We start from the raw sequence: 20,882 nt of genomic DNA, 5'->3' as shown, positions 1-20,882 counted from the left end.
TTTCCTTGCTAGGAAGCGTCTTTCCTTTGTCTAGAGATTCTCATGGTTTCATTTTTCTCCTTGGGCCTCATCTCTTTCCACTTCAAACTCTGTTTCATATTGGTTTGCTGTCAAACTGGTTTCTTCTTAAATTCACAGTGCATATGTAGTTTCAGAGCTTTTGATTCTTCAGTCTCCAATTGTTTAAAGTTCAGACTTTCTGCTTGGCTTCACAAACACAGTTAGCTATTATATGATTACTTAGTTACTTATTTTCCTATTTCCAATTTTACGAATCCAGGCAAATGCATGAAATGTTAGAGATGAGAGGCTCCCTCCAACGTTACATTTTCTGTTAACCAGTTCATTGAATGCCTATTCCTTCCCTGCACCAAATGTTCTAGTCAGAGTGTTCTCTGCAGCTTCAGTGAGAGTGGTTTTATGGACCACCTTGGATTTAAGAAGGGGGGAAAATACATTCTTGGCTGAGTATGGCCTGGAAGACTTTTCTCTCATTCCTGTGATGCTCCTCTCCCTCTAGTTATTTCTGGTTTCCAACTAATAAATGTCCCTGAGCTATAGTCCTCCTGCAACAAAATGTAATTTTACTATTCTATCTTTTCCAGCCTCCTCCTACATAAGCAGGCTGGGTATGACTATTTTAATAGAGGAAGAACATTAGGGAATTGATCTAGTGTATATGTTCATGAGACACAGAAGAGTCATGGGAGAGAGATCAAGATGAAGGAATAAGAGATGTACAAGAAGTAAAACTCAGTCTTCTCCATTTGTGACCACAAGTTTTAGTTTCTTTTTGGCCTCAAATTTCCTTCCATTTAATCTCTAATTGTTCTGACATTCAGAACACAAGACATTGAAGTGAGCTTTGTCTCATGAACCTTGACTTCCGACTCTGAAGTCTGAATGTCTGACTCCACGTACACAGCAGGCAACCTGTGACACACCTAAGCCACGTGATACTATCAGATCGCATCACAGTCAAGTGAAAAACAGGTAAAGCCTAAAGTCTGTCAGTGGAATCATAAAAAATAGCCTCAGGTCAGTTTCTAAGAGCATTTGACTTAAGAGGGGGAAAAAAAAGGCTGTATTCTGATTTTATAATCTAGCCAGTTATTCATTCACCAGAAATGTGTTATTTTCCAGTGACGCAAGGCTTGCTTACTTTATCAAGTTATTCCATTACTGCCTTGGAATGACTGGGGGTGGGATGGAGTAGTATGGAAAACAAAGCAAAAAAAAACATGTTTTCAAACTCTCTCCAACTCATTTAAAATTTCCATTTAGTCGAACAGGCATTTGTTTGGTTATTCCTTTCCAAGTCTTGAGATCGTTTAAGCGCCTATACTCTTTGGAACTTCTCCTCCATCTTTTCCTTTTCATTTAGAATTAAATTCTACTGTCATTTATTGTTCATCCTCTGCATACCAAACTTGGCATCTCTGCTGATTTTCTGTTTCCATAGGAATGAAAGTGCCCTTGAGAAAATATCACCTTCAAACCTTATGTTCATGGAAGGCTTAGATCCCAAATTTACTTAGACCTCTTGGGCTCAAGATCACATAGATTTTTTTTTTCCTCAGTAAGTAGCTCATTCTAGAGGTGGATAATACAGAATTGCATGTTTTAAATAATGAAATATGACCAACTCCAGACTTACTAAGAAAAAATTTTGACATGGATAATCTCAAACTCAAACTGTATAATGAAAATTATGCAGAACATTTAAATCATGCATGAACTAATCATCTTTCTAAACTTATCCAACACTTTCTGCTAACTCCTGATTCTGTGGGAGTTGCTGATCTGTTTTTCAGATTCTCCGGGAGTCTCCTAAGGTCATGTTCTGTCCTCGTGTTCATATTTCTGTGCTTAAACGGAAGCCCAGGTTCCAGGCTTCTACTTCCAAAAGGAGTAGGAAAAAATCCTCTGAGTCCCTTGAATCACGAGACCATGGTAAAAGCCAGTTCTACCCTGGGTCAGAGTAAGTGGCAGCTAAACTGCCTGACTTTGTAAATCTTCCTGAAATCACTCCTTCAACTTGGTCTGAAAATCCCCTCCAGCATATTCTACATGCAGATGATTATCTCTAGAAGACCATTGTTAAAACCGTGAGGCAGGGCCGGGACTGCTCATCTTTATGTGGTCTACACAGAGCACCTGGCTCAGGCTTTGTACGTGTTTGTCAAATGGATGAATATTTCTTGTAGAAGAGAGGCCCTGACTTCGTTTGCCTAAATAGCTAATTAATATGAAAAGACATAACAACCAGAGAGGGTGAGGCTTGAGGAAGACATTCATGATAGGCAAATGGTAACGACATGGAAGGAATTGTGCCGTACATTTGAATGCGAGTGCTAAGAACCCCACTAGAAATACCAAATCAGGATCTTTGGAGAGTTGGGCTCAAGAGTATGCATTTTTGTTAAACTCCACAGGAAATTTCGAAACACAGCTATGGCTGGAAATTCTTCCAACAAAAGAAAGTTTCCTTCAGTTTAGTGCTCTCTGGATAAGTGTGAAGACAATAGGTACCTATGAAATGCCTGCTTGATTGGATGAATAAATAAATCAAGGTCCAGGTAGAAGCTGAGTCTTTAATTACAGTTATGTCTCTGCTGCCCTTATTTTATCCAGGCCCAAACCTCCATAGCAGCACTACCTATTCCTCAGCTATAATCTGGAGGATAAAGGGGAAGCCAGGAAGAGCAATGAGAAGACAAATAAAAGATGATGATTAAAAATAGAATTTCAGGATGCTTTGGGTTACATCTGGTCTCCTCATGCTCCCCCAAAAAAGAGGCAGATTGGCATCCCATCTCCTCCAGTCAGCTTACAGCATATGCATGATCAAAAGTAATTTATGGCTCCTTTTCAGGCTCAGCTCTGAAGCAGAGAAGCTGACATTAAAATGGTTCATGTGACAGAAATGTGGCCTTGGAGGACCCTCAGAGGAGTTCCAAATCAGATCAGCTGTCTTTCATTAATCAAAAATTGGCTGTAGTGCACTCCTCTATTTGGAACAAGTCTAGCCTTCCATCAAAATGGCAGAATGGTGAGTTCACGGATAAGAGTTTAGCATGAAACTTGGTACACACTTGTTATTGCAATCTCAGGCTGTAAAATGAAATGTCTTAAAGGCCTGATCAACCTCATCATTTGCAGTACCACATTTAGCATATCTTTGTACATTTTCTTTTATTCTTGATTGCTCCCCTCCTTCTTCCAATGCAAATGAGTGGCTGGTGCTCAGTGAGTTGTGTCCTTAATGCATTCAGCTGAAATCTCCAATTATAGTCAGGACTGGGGACAGTCTTCAAGAAAAAAAAAAACAACAAAACACTGGCAGAGGGGAAAACTTGATATTCATGCCATTGAGCTAAACACTGTGGTAAGTACTCTGAAATCCATTGAGATAGCCACTATTATCTCCATCTTGTAGATGAAGATAGTGAGGTTCCAAGATGTCAAGAGATTTTCCTAAATGTACGTGTGCAATAATATAGAGGCATAGAAGGTAAAGAGGTGGAGGGGAAGGAAGGCAAAGTGGGAGGAAGTCAGCCAAATAAGCTAGTGTAGTAGTGTTCTGGGCAGAAGAAATATTTTAGAGGGAGAGAGCATTTGGGGAACTGAAATGTTGAAATTCAGGGAGTGGAGTAACAGGAGATGGGCTTCCAGAAGGAAGGAGGCATTGGGAGGGAGGTGCCTCCTAAGGATCCTTGAGAGATATGTTAATGAGCCTGGACTGCATTCTAGGGAAGTTATATGGTTTGAAGTGGGGAAATGACATGGCGAGATTTGTGTTTCACAAGGATTACATTGAATGCAGCATAGAGAATAGAGGCAACATGGAGGAGAGGTGACCACTGGTTGTGGTAGCCTTGACAAATGACAAAGCCTGGTATGGTACAGTAGTAGTGGGGAACAGAGATACACATCAGAAGTAGAATAACACAGAGTTTAGTGACAGACTCTATGTGGGAGATAAGAGGACATGATAAATCCTAACTGATGATGAGCGTGGATCTTCAAGGAAAGATATGGTGGGAGAATGAAATGTGGGGGTTTTCTGAGCTTGGAACCAGTTCTTACTCTGGTTCTGTATTCTAACTTTTCTAGACTAAAAACTCCAGAAGGGTAGAAATCTTGCAGTCTAATTTCTCCCTACTCATTTGATATGTGAAAGAACCCAGAGAAGAGTTGAGTTTGAATGTCAGCTCTGTAATTTAATAATTTTGATATAGGATGAAAAAGATACTTAATGTCTAATCAGAGCCCACTACATTTTGGGCTCTAGGAAGACAACAGTGAACGAGAATGAAAAATCTTTATCTTTATGAAACTTTAGTTCGGAAGACAGACAATAAGGAAATACAGAAACACCAGATAATTACAAACTGTGATAAATGCCATTAAAGAAATGAAAACAAGGATGATGACATAGAGCTAAAGAATGAGAATTAGTCAGCCACTAAGAAACTCGGAGAAGAACATTCCAGGCAAGTGCAAAGCCTGCAAGTGTGAAAGGGCATGGTGGGACAAGTAGCAGGAACTCCAGGCTGTGAAGAGATTAAGTTTTATTCTAAGAGCAAGAGAAGCCATTCATGCATTTTAAGCAAAGGAAACAACAGATTCAGATTTACATTTTCGTAATATCATTCTAGCTGTTGAATGGAGATCATGAATTAGAGATAAAGTGAAAAGAGAGAGACTAGCTAGGAGGCTATTGTAGTTGTCCAGGAAAAATAAAAGTGTCTTAAATAATAATAGTTAATGCATAGAAATTTTTTTTTTTTTTTTTTTTTTTTGAGATGGAACCTCGCTTTGTCACCCAGGCTGGAGTGCAGTGGTGTGATCTCGGCTCACTGCAACCCCACCTCCTGGGTTCAAGTGATTCTCCTGCCTCAGCCTCCTGAGTAGCTGGGACTACAGGTGCCTGCTATCCTGCCCAGCTGATATTTGTATTTTTCTAGAGACAGGGTTCTGCCATGTTGGCCAGGCTGGTCTTGAACTCCTGACCTCAGTTGATCCGATTGCCTCGGCCTCCCAAAGTGCTGGAATTACAGACATAAACCACCACACCCAGCCTCATAGAAACTCTTTATAGACTTGTAAGCAAATTTTCATGGATTATTTATTTGAGGCAAGTTTTGGACAAAAACACTATAAATATATTACCTAATTTACAGTTTTCTGTCACAATATTTTTAAAATTTTCATAATATAGAAATGTTGAAATAATCATAGTATTAGACCATGTACCTACCACCAAGATTCTGCAATCAACCTTTTACTATTCTTGGTTTGCCACAAATGTATCCCTCTACTCATCTCTCTATCAATCCACCTTATTTTTTAATGAATTTCAAAATAAATGCAAGCATCAATACACTTCACTTCTAAACACTTCAGCATGAATACAATTAACTAGGGATCCATTTTTTTATTATTTCTCTTTTATTCTTCTGTCATCAAACATACATATTGTAAATGCACAAATTTACATATACCATTCAGTGAGTTTGACAAATACACGCACTCAAGTATGATCCAGTCTGTTTTACTCCTCTCCTTTGGGAACTCCAGTGACACTTTGTGAGAATTTTTCATATTGTCCCACAGGTCCCTAAGGCTCTGTCATTTTGTTCAATCTTTTTTCTCTCTGTTCTTCAGTTTGGATAATCTATTGATCTACCTTCAAGTTTACATTCTTCTATCATCTCCAATCTGCTGTTAATCTCACCCAGTGATATATATTTTTTTTAATTTCAGTTTTGTGTTTTTCAGCTCTAGAATTTCTTTTGGTTCTTTGTTGTAGTTTATGTTACTCTGTCAAATTTTCGTGCTTTTTTATTTATAATAAAGATATTTTCCTTTGCTATATTGTGCATAGTTATAATAGTGGCTTTAAAATCCTTCTCTGCTAATTTTAACATCTGAATCTGTAGTCTCTGTTGAATGCCTTTTCTTTCAAATATGATTCATATTTTTCTGTTTCTTTGTACCCATGTGTACCCATTGTTTAGCTTCCACTTGTAAATAAGAACATGTGGTATCTGATTTTCTGTTTGAGTTATCTCACTTAGGATAATGGCCTCCAGCTCTACCCATGTTGCTGCAAGAAACATGATTTTATTCTTTTCTATGGCTGATTAGTATTCCATGACATATATGTACCACATTTCCTTTTTTTTGGTCAACTTTTAAGTTCTGGGGTACATGTGCAGGATGTGCAGGTTGGTAAACATGTGCCATGTGGTTTGCTGCACAAATAAGCCCATTACCTAGGTATTAAGCCCAGCATCCATTAGCTATTCTTCCTGATGTTCTCCATCCCCCTGCACCCCCACAAACAGGCCTCAGTGTGTATTGTTCACTACCATGTGTCCATGTGTTCTCATCATTCAACTCCCACTTATAAGTGAGAACATTCAGTGTTTCGTTTTCTGTTCCTGTGTTAGTTTGCTAAGGATAGCAGCTTCCAGCTCCATCCATGCCTCTGCAAAGAACATCATCTCATTCCTTTTGATGGCTGTATCATATTCCATGGTGTATATACTACATTTTCTTTATCCAGTCTATCACTGATGGGCATTTGTGATGACTCCATGTCTTTGCTATTGTGAATAGTGCTGCAATGAACATATAGCATGCATGTGTCTTTATAGTAGAATGATTTATATTCCTTTGGGTATATACCCAGTAATGAGATTGCTGGGTCAAACAGTATTGTTGCCTCTAGATCTTTGAGGAATCGCTGCACTGTCTTACACAATGAGTAAACTACTTTACACTCCCACCAATGGTGTAAAAGCATTCCTTTATCTCCAAAACCTCACCAGCATCTGTTTTTCTTGACTTTTTAATAATCGTCATTCTGACTGGTGTGAGATGGTACCTCATTGTAGTTTTGATTTGCATTTATCTAATAATCAGTGATGTTGAGTTTTTCATACATTTCTTGACCACATGAATGTCTTCTTTTGAGAATTGTCTGTTAATGTCCTTCGCCCACTTTTTAATGAGATTGTTCATTTGTTTCATGTAAATTTGTTTGAGTTCCTTGTAGTTTCTGGATATCAGACCTTTGTCAGATAGATAGATTGCAAAAATTTTCTCCCATTCTGTAGGTGGTCTGTTCACTCTGATAATAGTTTCTTTTGCTGTGCAGAAGCTCTTTAGTTTAATTAGATCCCATTTGTCAATTTTTGCTTTTGTTGCAATTGCTTTGGGCATTTTTGTCATGAAATCTTTGCCCATGCCTATGTCCTGAATGGAACTGCCTAGATTTTCTTCTAGGATTTTTATACTTTTGGGTTTTACATTTAAGTCTTTAGTCTGCCTTGAGTTATGTTGCAGGAAGTCAGGGACCCCAAATGGAGGAACCAGCTGGAGCTGCAGCAGAGGAACATAAATTGTAAAGATTTCATTTTAATATGGACATACATCAGTTCCCAAATACTTGTATAATTTATTACGCCTGTCTTTACTTCAATCTCAACATAAATTGTGAAGATTTCATGGACATTTGCCAGTTCCCAAATAATACTTTCATAATTTCTTATGCCTGTCTTTACTTCAATCGCTGAACATAAATTGTGAAGATTACATTTTAATATGGACATTTATCAATTCCAAAATTAATACTTGTGTAAGTTTTTATGACTGTCTTTAATCGCTTAATCATGTTATCTTTGTAAGCTGAGAATGTACGTCACCTCAGGACCACTATTGTGTTAACTGTACAAATTGATTGTAAAATATGTGTGTTTGAAAAATATGAAATCAGTGGACCTTGAAAAATAACAGAATAACAGTGATTTTCAGGGAACAAGGGAAGACAACCATAATGTCTGACTGCCTGTGGGGTCAGGCAGAATAGAGCCATATTTTTCTTCTGGCAGACAGCCTATCAATGGACATGCAAGTAGGGAAGATATAGCTAAATTCTTTTCCTAGCAAGGAATATTAATAATTAAGACCCTGGGAAAGGAATACATTCCTGTGAGGAGGTCTATAAATGGCCACTCTGGGACTGTCTTATGCAGTTGAGATAAGGACTGAAATATGCCCTGGTCTCCTGCAGTACCCTCAGGCTTACTGGGGTGGGGATAAAAACCCACCCTGGTAAATCTGAGATCAGACCGGTGCTCTACTCTCAAACCCTGTTTTCTGTTGTTTAAAATGTTTATCAAGACAATACATACACAGCTGAACATAGATCCTTATCAGTAGTTCTGAATTTGCCCTTGTCCCGTTTCCTCAGAAGCATGTGATCTTTGCCCTTTGAAGCATGTGATCTTGTGACTTACTCATTGTTCTTGCACCCCCTCCCCTTTTGAAATCCTTAATAAAACTTGCTGGCTTTAAGGCTCAGGTAGGCATCACAGTCCTACCGATATGTGATGTCACCCCTGGAGGCCCAGCTGTAAAATTCCTCTCTTTGTACTCTTTCTCTTTATTTCTCAGCCTAATGATACTTACGGAAAATAGAAAGAATCTATGTTGAAATACTGGGGGTGGGTTCCCCCAATAGAATTAATCTATGTATAAAGTGTAAGGAAGGGGTCTAGTTTTAATTTTCTGTATGTGGCTAGCCAGCTCTCCTAGCACCATTTATTAAATAGGGAATCCTTTCCCCATTGCTTGTTTTTGTCAGGTTTGTCAAAGATCAGATGGTTGCAGGTGTGCAGTCTTATTTTGGAGTTCTCTATTCTGTCCCATTGGTCTATGTATCTGTTTTCGTACCAGTACCTGCTGTTTTGGTTACTGAAGCCTTATAGTACAGTTTGAAGTCAGGTGCATGATGCCTCCAGCTTTGTTCTTTTTGCTTAGGATTTTCTTGGCTATTCAGGCTCTTTTTTATTCTAGAGGAATTTTAAAATAGTTTTCTCTAATTCTGTGAAGAACATCAATGGTAGTTTAACAGGAATAGGATTGAATCTATTAATTACTTTGGGCAGTGTGGCCATTTTCATGATATTGATTCTTCCTACCCATGAGCATGGAATGCTTTTCCATTTGTTTGTGTCCTCTCTGATTTCCTTGAACAGTGGTTTGTAGTTCTCCTTGAGGTTCTCCACTTCCCTTGTCAGTTATATTCCTAGGCATTTTATTGTCTTTGTAGCAATTGTGAATGGGAATTCATTCATGATTTGGCTCTCTGCCTGCCTGTTGGTGGTGGATAGGAATGCTAGCAATTTTTGCACATTGATTTTGTATCCTGAGATTTTGCTGAAGTTGTTTATCAGCTTAAGAGGCTTCTGGGCTGAGATGATGGGGTTTTCTAGATACAGGATCATATCATCTGCAAACAAGGATAATTTGACTTCATATCTTCCTATTTGAATATGCTTTATTTCTTTCTCTTGTCTTATTGTCCTGGCCAGAACTTCCAATACTATATTGAATAGGAGTGGTTGAAAGAGGGCATTCTTGTCTTGTGCCAGGCTTCAAGAGGAATGATTCTAGATTTTGCCTATTCAGTATGATATTGGCTGTGGGTTTGTCATATATGGCTTTTATTATTTTCAGGTATGCTCCTTCAATACCTAGTTTATTGAGAATTTTTAACAAGAAAGGAAGTTGAAGTTTATCAAAGGCTTTTCTGCATCTATTGAGATAATCATGTGGTTTTTGTCTTTAGTTCTATTTATGTGATGAATCACATTTATTAATTTGTGTATGTTGAACCAACCTTGCATCCTGGGGATGAAGCCAACTTGATTGTGGTGGATAAGCTTTTTGATGTGCTGCTGGATTTGGTTTGCCAGTATTTTATTGAGGATTTTTGCATTGATTTCATCAGGGATATTGGTCTGAAGTGTTTTTGTCATTGTTGTATCTCTGCCAGGTTTTGGTATCAGGATGATGTTTGTCTCATAGAATGAGGTAGGGAGGAGTCCCTTCTTTTCAATGGTTTGGAATAGTTTCAGTAGAAATGGTAGCAACTCTGTACCTCTAGTAGAATTCAACTGTAAATCCGTCTGGTCCTGGGCTTTTCTTGGTTGTTAGGCTATTTATTACTGCCTCAATTTTAGAACTTGTTATCAGTCCATTCAGGAATTCAGTTTCTCCCTGGTTTAGGCTTGGGAGGGTGTATGCATCCAGGAATTTACCCATTTCTTCTAGATTTTCTAGTTTATGTGCATAGAAGTGTTTATAGTATTCTCTAATGGTTGTTTTTATTTTTGTGGGGTCAGTGGTGACATCCCCATTATCATTTCTGATTGTGTCATTTGATTCTTCTCTTTTCTTTATTGGTTATTCTTTGTCTTCTGCTAGCTTTGGAGTTTGGGGTTGGTTCTCTAGTTCTTTTAGTTGTAATGTTAGTTTGTTGATTTGAGATCTTTCTAGCTTTTCAATGTGGGCATTTGGTGCTACAAATTTCCCTCTTAACACTGCTTTAGCTGTATCCTAGAGATTCTGGTACATTGTCCCTTTGTTCTTATTAGTTTCAAATGACTTCTTCTTCTTCTTCTTTTTTTTTTTTTTTTTTTTTTTGAGAGATGGAGTTGCCCAGGCTGGAGTGCAATGGTGTGATCTTGGCTCACTGCAGCCTCTGCCTCCTGGGTTCAAGTGATTCTCCTGCCTCAGCCTCCAGAGTAGCTGGGATTACAGGCACACACCACCATGCCTGGCTAATTTCTGTATTTTTAGTAGAGATGGGGTGTCACTAGTATTTTTAGGGTTTGTTTGTATTTTTAGTAGAGATGGGGTGGTCAGGCTGGTCTTGAACTCTTGAACTCAGGTGATTCACCCACCTCGGCCTCCCAAAGTGCTGGGATTACAGGCATGAGCCACCACGCCCAGCTCAAAGAACTTCTTGAGATCTAATTTAATTAATTTCAAAGAATTTATTGAGATTTTGAGATCTAATTTGATTGTGTTGTGGTCTGAGAGACTGTTTGTTATGATTTTACTTCTTTTGTATTTGCTGAGGAGTGTTTTACTTCCAATTATGTGATCAATTTTAGACTAAGTGCTATGTGGTGATGAGAATGTATATTCTTTTGTTTCTGGGTGAAAAGTTCTGTGGATATCGATCAAGTCCACTTGATCCAGAGCTGAGTTCAAGTCTTGAATATCTTTGTTAATTTTCTGTCTCAATGATCTCTCTAACATTGTCAGTTGGTGTCAAAGTCTCCCACTATTATTGTGTGGGAGTCTAAGTCTCTTTGTAGGTCTCTAAGAACTTGCTTTATGAATCTGGGTGCTCCTGTGTTGGTTGCATATATATTTAGGATAGTTAGCTTTTCTTATTGAATTGATCCCTTTACCATTATGTAATGGCCTTTGTCTTTTTTAATCTTTGTTGGCTTAAAGACTGTTTTGTCAGAAACTAGAATTATGACCAATGCTTTTTTCTGTTTTCCATTTTCTTGGTGAATTTTCCTCCATCCCTTTACTTTGAGCCTATGTGTGCCTTTGACCATGAGATGGGTCTCTTGAAGACAGCATACCAATGGGCCTTGGCTTTCTATTCAGCTTGCTATTCTGTGTCTTTTAATTGGGGCATTTAGCCCATTGACATTTAAGGTTAATATTGTTATGTGTGAATTTGATCTTGTCATCATGATGCTACCTGGTTATTTAGAAGACTTTTTTATGTGGTTGCTTCATAGTGTCACTGGTCTGTGTACTTCAGTGTGTTTTTGTAGTGGCTGGTAATGTTTTTTTTGTTTTTTGTTTTTTTTTGTCATTTCCATATTTAATGCTTCCTTCAGCAGCTCTTGCATGGCAGGCCTGCTGGTAATGAATTCCCTCAACATTTGCTTGTCTGAAAAGGATCTTATTTCTCCTTTGCTTATGAAGCTTAGTTTGGCTGGATATGAAATTCTAGGTTGGAAACTGTTTTCTTTAAGAATCTTGAATATTGGCCCCCAGTCTCTTCTGGTTAGTGGGATTTCTGCTGAGAGATCTGCTGTTATTCTGATGGGCTTCCCTTTGTAGGTAACCTGGACTTTCTCTCTGGCTGCCCTTAACATGTTTTCTTTCATTTTGACCTTGGAGAATTTGATGATCATGTGTCTTGGGGTTGATCTTTTTGTACAGTGTCATACTGGGGTCCTTTGAATTTCCTGAATTTGAATATTGGCCTGTCTTGCTAGGTTGGGGATGTTCTCCTGGAGGATATCCTGAAATGTGTTTCCCAACTTGGTTCCATTCTTCCCATCTCTTTCAGGTACCCCAGTCAGTCGTAGGTTCAAGCTTTTTACATAGTCTCATGTTTCAGAGAGGTTTTGTTTGTTCGTTTTCATTCTTTTTTCTCCATTCTTGTATGCTGGTCTTATTTCAGAAAGATAGTCTTCAAGCTCTGAGATTGTTTCCTCCACTTGGTCTATTCTGCCATTGATACTTGTGATTGCATTGTGAATCTCTCATGTTGTGTCAGGTCAGTTATGCTCCTCTCTATACTAGCTATTCTGGTTATCATTTCCCATATTGTTTTATCATGATTCTTAGCTTCTTTGCATTGGGTTAGAACATGTTCCTTTAGCAAAGTTCATTATTACCTACCTTCTGAAGCCTACATCTGTCGATTCAGCCATCTCAGCCTCAGCCCAGTTCTGTGCCCTTCCAGGAGAGGTGTTGCAGTCATTTGGAGGAGAAGAGGCGTTCTGGCTTTTTAAGGTTTCAATGTTTTTGCATTGATTTTTTTCTCATCTTTATGGGCTTATCTTCCTTCAATCTTTGAGGTTGCTTACCTTTGAATAGGGTTTTTGTGGGGTCTTTTTTGTTGATGCTGTTGATGTTGTTGCTTTTTATTTGTTTATTTTTCTTTTGTCAGGCTATTCTTCCATAGGGCTGTTGTGGTTTGCTGGGGTCCCACTCCAGACTGTAGTCACTTTGGTCCCTTCTGCACCTGGAGGTATCATCAGTGAAAGCTGCAAAACAGCAAAAATGGCAGCCTGCTCCTTCCTCTGGGAGCTCAATTCCAGAGGGGCACCAACATGATGCCGCCTGAATGCTCCTGTAGGAGATGTCTGGAGACCTCTGTTGGGAGGTCTCACCCAGTCAGGAGAAATGGGATCAGGGACTCACTTGAAGAAGCGATCTGGCATCCCCTTGGCAAAGTGGGTGTACTGTTCTGGGGAGAATACTCCTTGACCAGACCACCCAGGCTCTCTAGAGCCAGCAGGCTAGAAAGGCTAAGTTGACTGAACCACAGAGACTACAGCCACCCTTCCCCTTAAAAGCGCCATCCCAGGGAGAGATCAGAGTTCTGGTCCAGACTGCCTGGACTCCCTAGAGCTGGCAGGCTGGAACGGTTGATTCGAACCATGGAGATGGAGTTCCCTCTAGCTGGGAACTTGGTCCATCTCAGGCATTCTCCAGCCTGCTGCTTCTGGCAAGCTGGAATTCCAAGCCAGTAGGTATTAACTTGTGAGGTGTTGTGGGAATGGGACCTGCAGAATGACACTGCTTGGCTCCCTGGATTCAGACCCCTTCCTAGGGGAATGCACAGATGGATATCACACCTCGCCAGAGTTCCCAGAGCTGGAGTATGCAAAACTCCTAAGTCTCCATGCATGCCCAAGCAGCCCTAAGACTCTGCATCACTTTGTGCATCAGAACAAAGGCCCCGATGGCATGGGCTCATGAGGGGATCTCCTGATCTGTACATTGCAAAGATCTGTGGGAAAAGCATGGTTTCCCTGGCAGGGCTACACAATCACTCACCACTTTTCTTGGCTGGGGGTGGGGGCTCCTGTGACTCCATACAGCTACTGGGTGGGGCATCACCCCACCCTGCTTTTCCTTGCTTTCCAAGGGTTGAGCCTTCTGCCTAGTCAATCCCAGTGTGAGAACCTGGATACCTCAGTTGAAGGTGAAAAATTCACTCACTGTTTTCATTCCTCTCCACAAGAGCTGTGGAGTGCAGCTGCTTCTAATCAGCCATCTTGGCCTGCCCCTCAATTTTTTTCAACTTAACTAAAAAATTATTTTTAAGCAGAAAATTAACATGGTTGAACATATACTAAAAATCCTTTCTTACCTGAAATGGGTGGCAATTGAAATCTTAAGTTTTTAATTTACCCTTATCTTGGTTGCACAGAATCTGCCCCATATACGTGTGGTTCAGAGATTTTGGCAGAATATATAAACAGAATTTAGGGCTCCACTTTTGTGTCTCTCTGCTTTCTAGAATTTCTCTCCTCACTTTCCAGCTGCCTTTAACTCTATCTTCAGGTTCTTTCAGCCAGTAAATATTGATTTTCTAGCTGAGTTTGAACCACGTGATGTGAGACAGACTGATGAGATGGCCTCCAGATGAAACACTAAAAAACAAGAAACCCTCCCTCTTCTCTTCCCGTAAGTGTCAACTCCCCTACTGTTTCTGTCTGCTTTTTGGTCACTCCATAGTGCCTTCATAAAATGGTTTTTGAATACTAAGTCCAGAATTTAGCATAGTTTTCTGCAAAAATGTTTGTCCATTAAAAGTCACTTGGTCATAATCTAAAAACTCCAATTTCTGTTCTAAGTAGTTTATACATGTTGATGCATTAATTCTCACTATCCTATCAATACTATGAAATAGGCCATTTTATAGATAAGGAAGATAAGGCACAGAGTAATTGAGTAACTTGCCCGAGATCATACAAGTACATAGAGAAGCTCCAGAGTGTGACCTTCCAATTCCAACATTTCTTGAAGTTAGATGTTAGTAGTGGACACAGAAATGCCAGGGTCTGACTCACAGACCCAGGCTACATGATGGATGAATAATGTATTCAGACACCGATACTCAGTGAAAGAGCAGCTAGGGCGCTGGGCCACACACAGAAAAAAGTTGTGGCAACCATGTGCCCTGACTAGCTGGCCCTGTGGGCATTTGTTCAGCACAGATTTGATGACAAAGATGTTGAGTCAACACATGTGTGGATAATTAATCTGGTCACCTTCCCCCAGAGAGAGCAGTCATGCACCCATGGAAGATCAAAGGTCAGTCTTAGGACCATATAAGTAAACAAGCTATTTAGATAAGCTCCCCAACATTCCTTTGTTATTTGCTATTCTGCTATCAACTCAAGGTAAAGAGGATGAGGCTGCCTGCAGCCAAATCTTTTACTGAAGCTATGCAAACCTCCTGCCCTTTCAAGAAGGTTTGTGTCTATTTCCTATAACTTTATAATTTTTCCCACCACCTTGACTGATCCCCCACACAGAAACAGGAGGACAGATGTGAAAAGTGGAAGAAATTACAATTTCTCCAAGACATGGAGAGATTAGGTATGAGGGAGTGATGTAAAGGGAAGAATATAAGTGCTTTCTAGGTTTGGGGTTTGAGCAATGGAGTAAATGGTGATAAAATGTGTTGATGAAAGACAGTCTGTTCCAAGATGGCCAAATAGGGACAGCTGTGGACTGCAGCTCCCAGTGTGATCAATGCAGAAGACAGGTGATTTCTGCATTTCCAACTGAGGTACCTGGTTCATCTCATTGGGATTGGTTGGACGGTAGGTGCAGCCCACAGAGGGTAAACCAAAGCAGAGCGGGGCATTACCTCACCCAGGAAGCACAAGGGATCAGGGGATTTCCCTTTCCTAGCCAAGGGAAGCCGTGACAGACTGTACCTGGAATATTGGTACACTCCAGCTCTAATACTGTGCTTTTCCCACAGTCTTAGCAACCAGTAGACTAGGAGATTCTCTCCCATGCATGGCTTGGTGGGTCCCACACCCATGGAGCCTTACTCACTGCTAGCAGTCTGAGATCAAACTGTGAGGGTGCAGCCTGGTGGGAGGAGGGGTGTCCACCATTGCTGAGGCTTGAGTAGGTAAACAAAGCGGCTGGGAAGCTTGAACTGGGTGGAGCCCACCACAGCTCAGCAAGGCCTACTGCCTCTATAGACTCCACCACTGTGGGCAGGGCATAGCTGAACAAAAGGCAGCAGACAACTTCTGCAGACTTAAATGTCCCTGTCTGACAGCTCTGAACAGAGCAGTGGTTCTCCCAGCGTGGTGTTTGAACTCTGAGAATGGACACATTCCCTCTTCAAGTGGGTCCCTGATTCCCATGTAGCCTAACTGGGAGACACCTCTCAGTAGGAGCCAAAAGACACCTCATACAGGTGGGTGCCCCTCTGGGATGAAGCTTCCAGAGGAAGGATCAGGCAGCAATATTTGCTGTTCTGCAGCCTCCACTGGTGATACCCAGGACAACAGGGTCTGGAGTGGACCTCCAGCAAACTCCAACAGACCTGCAGCTGAGGGTCCTGACTGTTAGAAGGAAAACTAACAAACGGAAAGGAATAGCATCAACACCAACAAAAAGGACATCCACACCAAAACCCCATTTGTATGTCACCAACATCAAAGACCAAAGGTAGATAAAACCACAAAGATGGGGAGAAACCAGAGCAGAAAAGCTGAAAATTCTAAAAACCAGAGCACCTCTTCTCCTCCAAAAGATCACAGCTTTTCTCCAGCAACAGAACAAAGCTGGACGGAGAATGATTTTGATGAACTGACAGAAATAGGCTTCAGAAGGTGGGTAATAACAAACTTCTCTGAGCTAAAGGAGCATGTTCTAACCCATCGCAAGGAAGCTAAAACCCTTAAAAAAAAGGTTAGATGGATGGCTAACTAGAATAAACATGTATAGAAGATCTTAAATGATCTGATGGAGTTGAAAACCATGGCACGAGAACTTCGTGACATATGCACAAGCTTCAGTAGTCAGTTTGATCAAGTGGAAGAAAGGATATCAGTAATTGAAGATCAAATTAATGAAATAAAGTAAGAAGACAAGATTAGAAAAAAAAAGAGTAAAAAGGAATGAACAAAGCCTCCAAGAAATATGGGACTGTGTGAAAAGACCAAATCTACATTTGATTGGTGTACCTGAAAGTGACGGGGAGAATGGAACCAAGTTGAAAAACACTCTTCAGGATATCATCCAGGAGAACTTCCCCAACCATAACAAGGCAGGCCAACATTCAAATTTAGAAAATGCAGAGAACAGCACAAAGCTATTCCTCTAGAAGAGCAACCCCAAGACACATAATTGTCAGATTCACCAAGGTTGAAATGAAGGAAAAATGTTAAGGGCAGCCAGAGAGAAAGGTTGGGTTACCCACAAAGGGAAGCCCATCAGATTAATGACAGATCTCTCAGCAGAAACCCTACAAGCCAGAAGAGATTGGGGACCAATATTCAACGTTCTTAAAGAAAAGAATTTTCAACCCAGAATTTCATATCCAGCCAAACTAAGCTTCGTAAGTGAAGGAGAAATAAAATCCTTTACAGACAAGCAAATGCCGAGAGATTTTTGTCACCGCCAGGCCTGCCTTACAAGAGAAGGAAGCACTAAACATGGAAAGGAACAATCAGTGCCAGCCACTGCAAAAACATGCCAAATTGTAAAGACCATCGATGCTAGGAAGAAACTGCATCAATTAATGGGCAAAATAACCAGCTAACATCATAATGACAGGTACAAATTCACACATAACAATATTAACCTTAAATATAAATGGGCTAAATGCTCCGATTAAAAGACACAGACTGGCAAACTGGATAAAGAATCAAGACTCATCAGAGTGCTGTATTCAGGAGATCCATCTCACATGCAGACCCATCTCACATAGGCTCAAAATAAAGGGATGGAGGACAAACCGCACAACTACATGGAAACTGAACAACCTGCTCCCAAATGACTACTGGGTAAGTAATGAAATTAAGGCAGAAATACAAATGTTCTTTGAAACCAATAGAACAAAGACACAATATACCAGAATCTCGGGGACACAAAGTAGTGTGCAGAGGGAAATTTATAGCATTAAATGCCCACAAAAGAAAGCAGGAAAGATCTAAAATCGACACCCTAACATCCCGATTTAAAGAACTAGAGAAGCGAGAGCAAACAAATTCAAAAGCTAGCAGAAGACAAGAAATAACTAAGATCAGAGCAGAACTGAAGGAGATAGAGACATGAAAAACCCTTCACAAAATCAATGAATCCAGGAGCTGGTTTTTTTAAAAGATCAACAAAGTGGATAGAGTGCTAGCAAGACTGATAAAGAAGAAAAGAGAGAAGAATCAAATAGATGCAATAAAAAATGATAAAGGGGATATCACCACTGATCCCACAGAAATACAAACTACCATCGGAGAATACTATAAACACCTCTAAGCAAATAAACTAGAAAACCTAGAAGAAATGGATAAATTCCTGGACACATACACCCTCTGAAGGCTAAACCAGGAAGAAGTTGAATCTCTGAATAGACCAATAACAGACTCTGAAATTGAGGCAATAATTAATAGCCTACCAACCAAAAAAAGTCCAGGACCAGATGGATTCACAGCCAAATTCTACAAGAGGTACAAAGAGGAGCTGATACCATTCCTTCTGAAACTATTCCAATCAATAGAAAAAGAGAGAATTCTCCCTAACTCTTTTTATGAGGCCAGAATCATCCTGATACTAAAACCTGGCAGAGACACAACAAAAAAAGAGATTTTAGACCAATATCCCTGATGAACATCAATGGGAAAATCCTCAATAAAATACTGGCAAACCAAATCCAGCAGCACATCAAAAAGCTTATCCAACACGATCAAGTCGGCTTCATCCCTAGGATACAAGGCTGGTTCAACATACACAAATCAATAAATGTAATCCATCACATAAATAGAACCAATGACCAAAACCACATGATTATCTCAATAGATGCAGAAAAGGTCTTCAACAAAATTCAACAGCCCTTCATGCTAAAAACTCCCAATAAACTAGGTATTGATGGAACATATCTCAAAATAATAAGAGCTATTTATGACAGATCCATAGCCAATATCATACTGAATGAGCAAAAACTGGAAGCATTCCCTTTGAAAACCAGTACAAGACAAGGATGTCCTCTCTTACCACTCCTATTGAACATAGTGTTGGAAGTTCTGGCCAGGGTAATCAGGCAAGAGAAAGAAATAATTAGGAATCAATTAGGAAAAGAGGAAGTCAAATTGTCCCTGTTCTCAGATGACATGATTGTATGTTTAGAAAACCCCATAGTCTCAGCCCAAAATCTCCTTAAGCTGATAAGCAACTTCAGCAAAGTCTCAGGATATGAAATCAATGTGCAAAAATCACAGGCATTCCTATACGCCAATAACAGACAAACAGAGAGCCAAATCATGAGTGAACTCCCATTCACAATTGCTACAAGGAGAATAAAATACCTAGGCATCCAACTTATAAGGGATGTGAAGGACCTCTTCAAGGAGGACTACAAACCACTGCTCAATGAAATAAAAGAGGGCACAAACAAATGGAAGAACATTTCATGCTCATGGATAGGAAGAATCAATATCGTGAAAACAGCATGGTACTGGTACCAAAACAGAGATATAGACCAATGGAACAGAACAGAGGCCTCAGAAATAACACCACACATCTACAACCATCTGATCTTTGACAAACCTGACAGAAACAAGAAATGAGAAAAGGATTCCCTAAATAAATGGTGCTGGGAAAACTGGCTAGCCATATAGAAAGCTGAAACTGGATCCCTTCCTTACACCTTATACAAAAATTAATTCAAGATGGATTAAAGACTTAAATGTAAGGCCTAAAATCATAGAAACCCTAGAAGAAAACCTAGGCAATACCATTCAGGACATAGGCAAAGACTTCATGACTAAAACACGAAAAGCAATGGCAACAAAAGTCAAAATAGACAAATGGGATCTAATTAAACTAAAGAGCTTCTGCACAGCAAAAGAAACTAATCAGGGTGAACAGGCAACCTACAGAATGGGAGAAAATTTTTACCCTCTACCCATCTGACAAAGGGCTAACATCCAGAATCTACAAAGAACTTAAGAACTTAAATAAATTTACAAGAAAAAAACAACAACCCCATCAAAAAGTGGGCAAAGGATATCAACAGACACTTCTCAAAAGAAAACATTTATGCAGCCAACAGACACATGAAAAAATACTCATCATCACTGGTCATCAGAGAAATGCAAATCAAAACCACAATGAGATACCATCTCACACCAGTTAGAATGGCGATCATTAAAAAGTCAGGAAACAACACATACTGGAGAGGATGTGGAGAAATAGGAACACTTTTACACTGTTGCTGGGAGTGTAAATTAGTTCAACCATGGTGGAAGACAGTGTGGCGATTCCTCAAGGATCTAGAACTAGAAATACCATTTGACCCAGCAATCCCATTACTGGGTATATACCCAAATGATTATAAATCACGCTACTATAAAGACACATGCACACATATGTTTATTGCAGCACTTTTCACAATAGCAAAGACTTGGAACCAACCCAAATATCCATCAATGATAGACTGGATTAAGAAAATATGGCACATACACACCATGGAATACTATGCAGCCATAAAAAAGGATGAGTTCATGTCCTTTGCAGGGACATGAATGAAGCAGGAAACCATCATTCTCAGCAAACTATCACAAGGACAGAAAACCGAATACCGCATGTTCTCACTCATAGGTGGGAACTGAACAATGAGAACACTTGGACACAGGGCAGGGAACATCACACACCAGGGCCTGTTGGGGAGTAGAGGACTGGGGGAGGGATAGCATTAGGAGAAATACCTGATGTAAATGACGAGTTGATGGGTGCAGCAAACCAACATGGCACCTGTATACCTATGTAACAAATCTGCACGTTGTGCACGTGTACCCTAGAACTTAAAGTGTAATTTAAAAAAATTTTTTTAAATGTGTTGATGAAAACTAGAGGAACACAGATTTTGTTGTTGGAGGGGGTTATTTTATACCTGGTAAATCTGAGATTCTATTAGATATTCAAATGGAGTTGTTCAGTCAGCTGTCAGAAATATGAGTCTGGAGCTTGGGGTTTAGATTGGTTAGAGCTAGATACACAACTTTGGT

This window comes from Papio anubis, chromosome 1 (assembly GCF_008728515.1).
Source record: "Papio anubis isolate 15944 chromosome 1, Panubis1.0, whole genome shotgun sequence".
Lineage (NCBI taxonomy): Eukaryota > Metazoa > Chordata > Mammalia > Primates > Cercopithecidae > Papio > Papio anubis.
Note: the sequence above shows the minus strand (reverse complement) of the source record.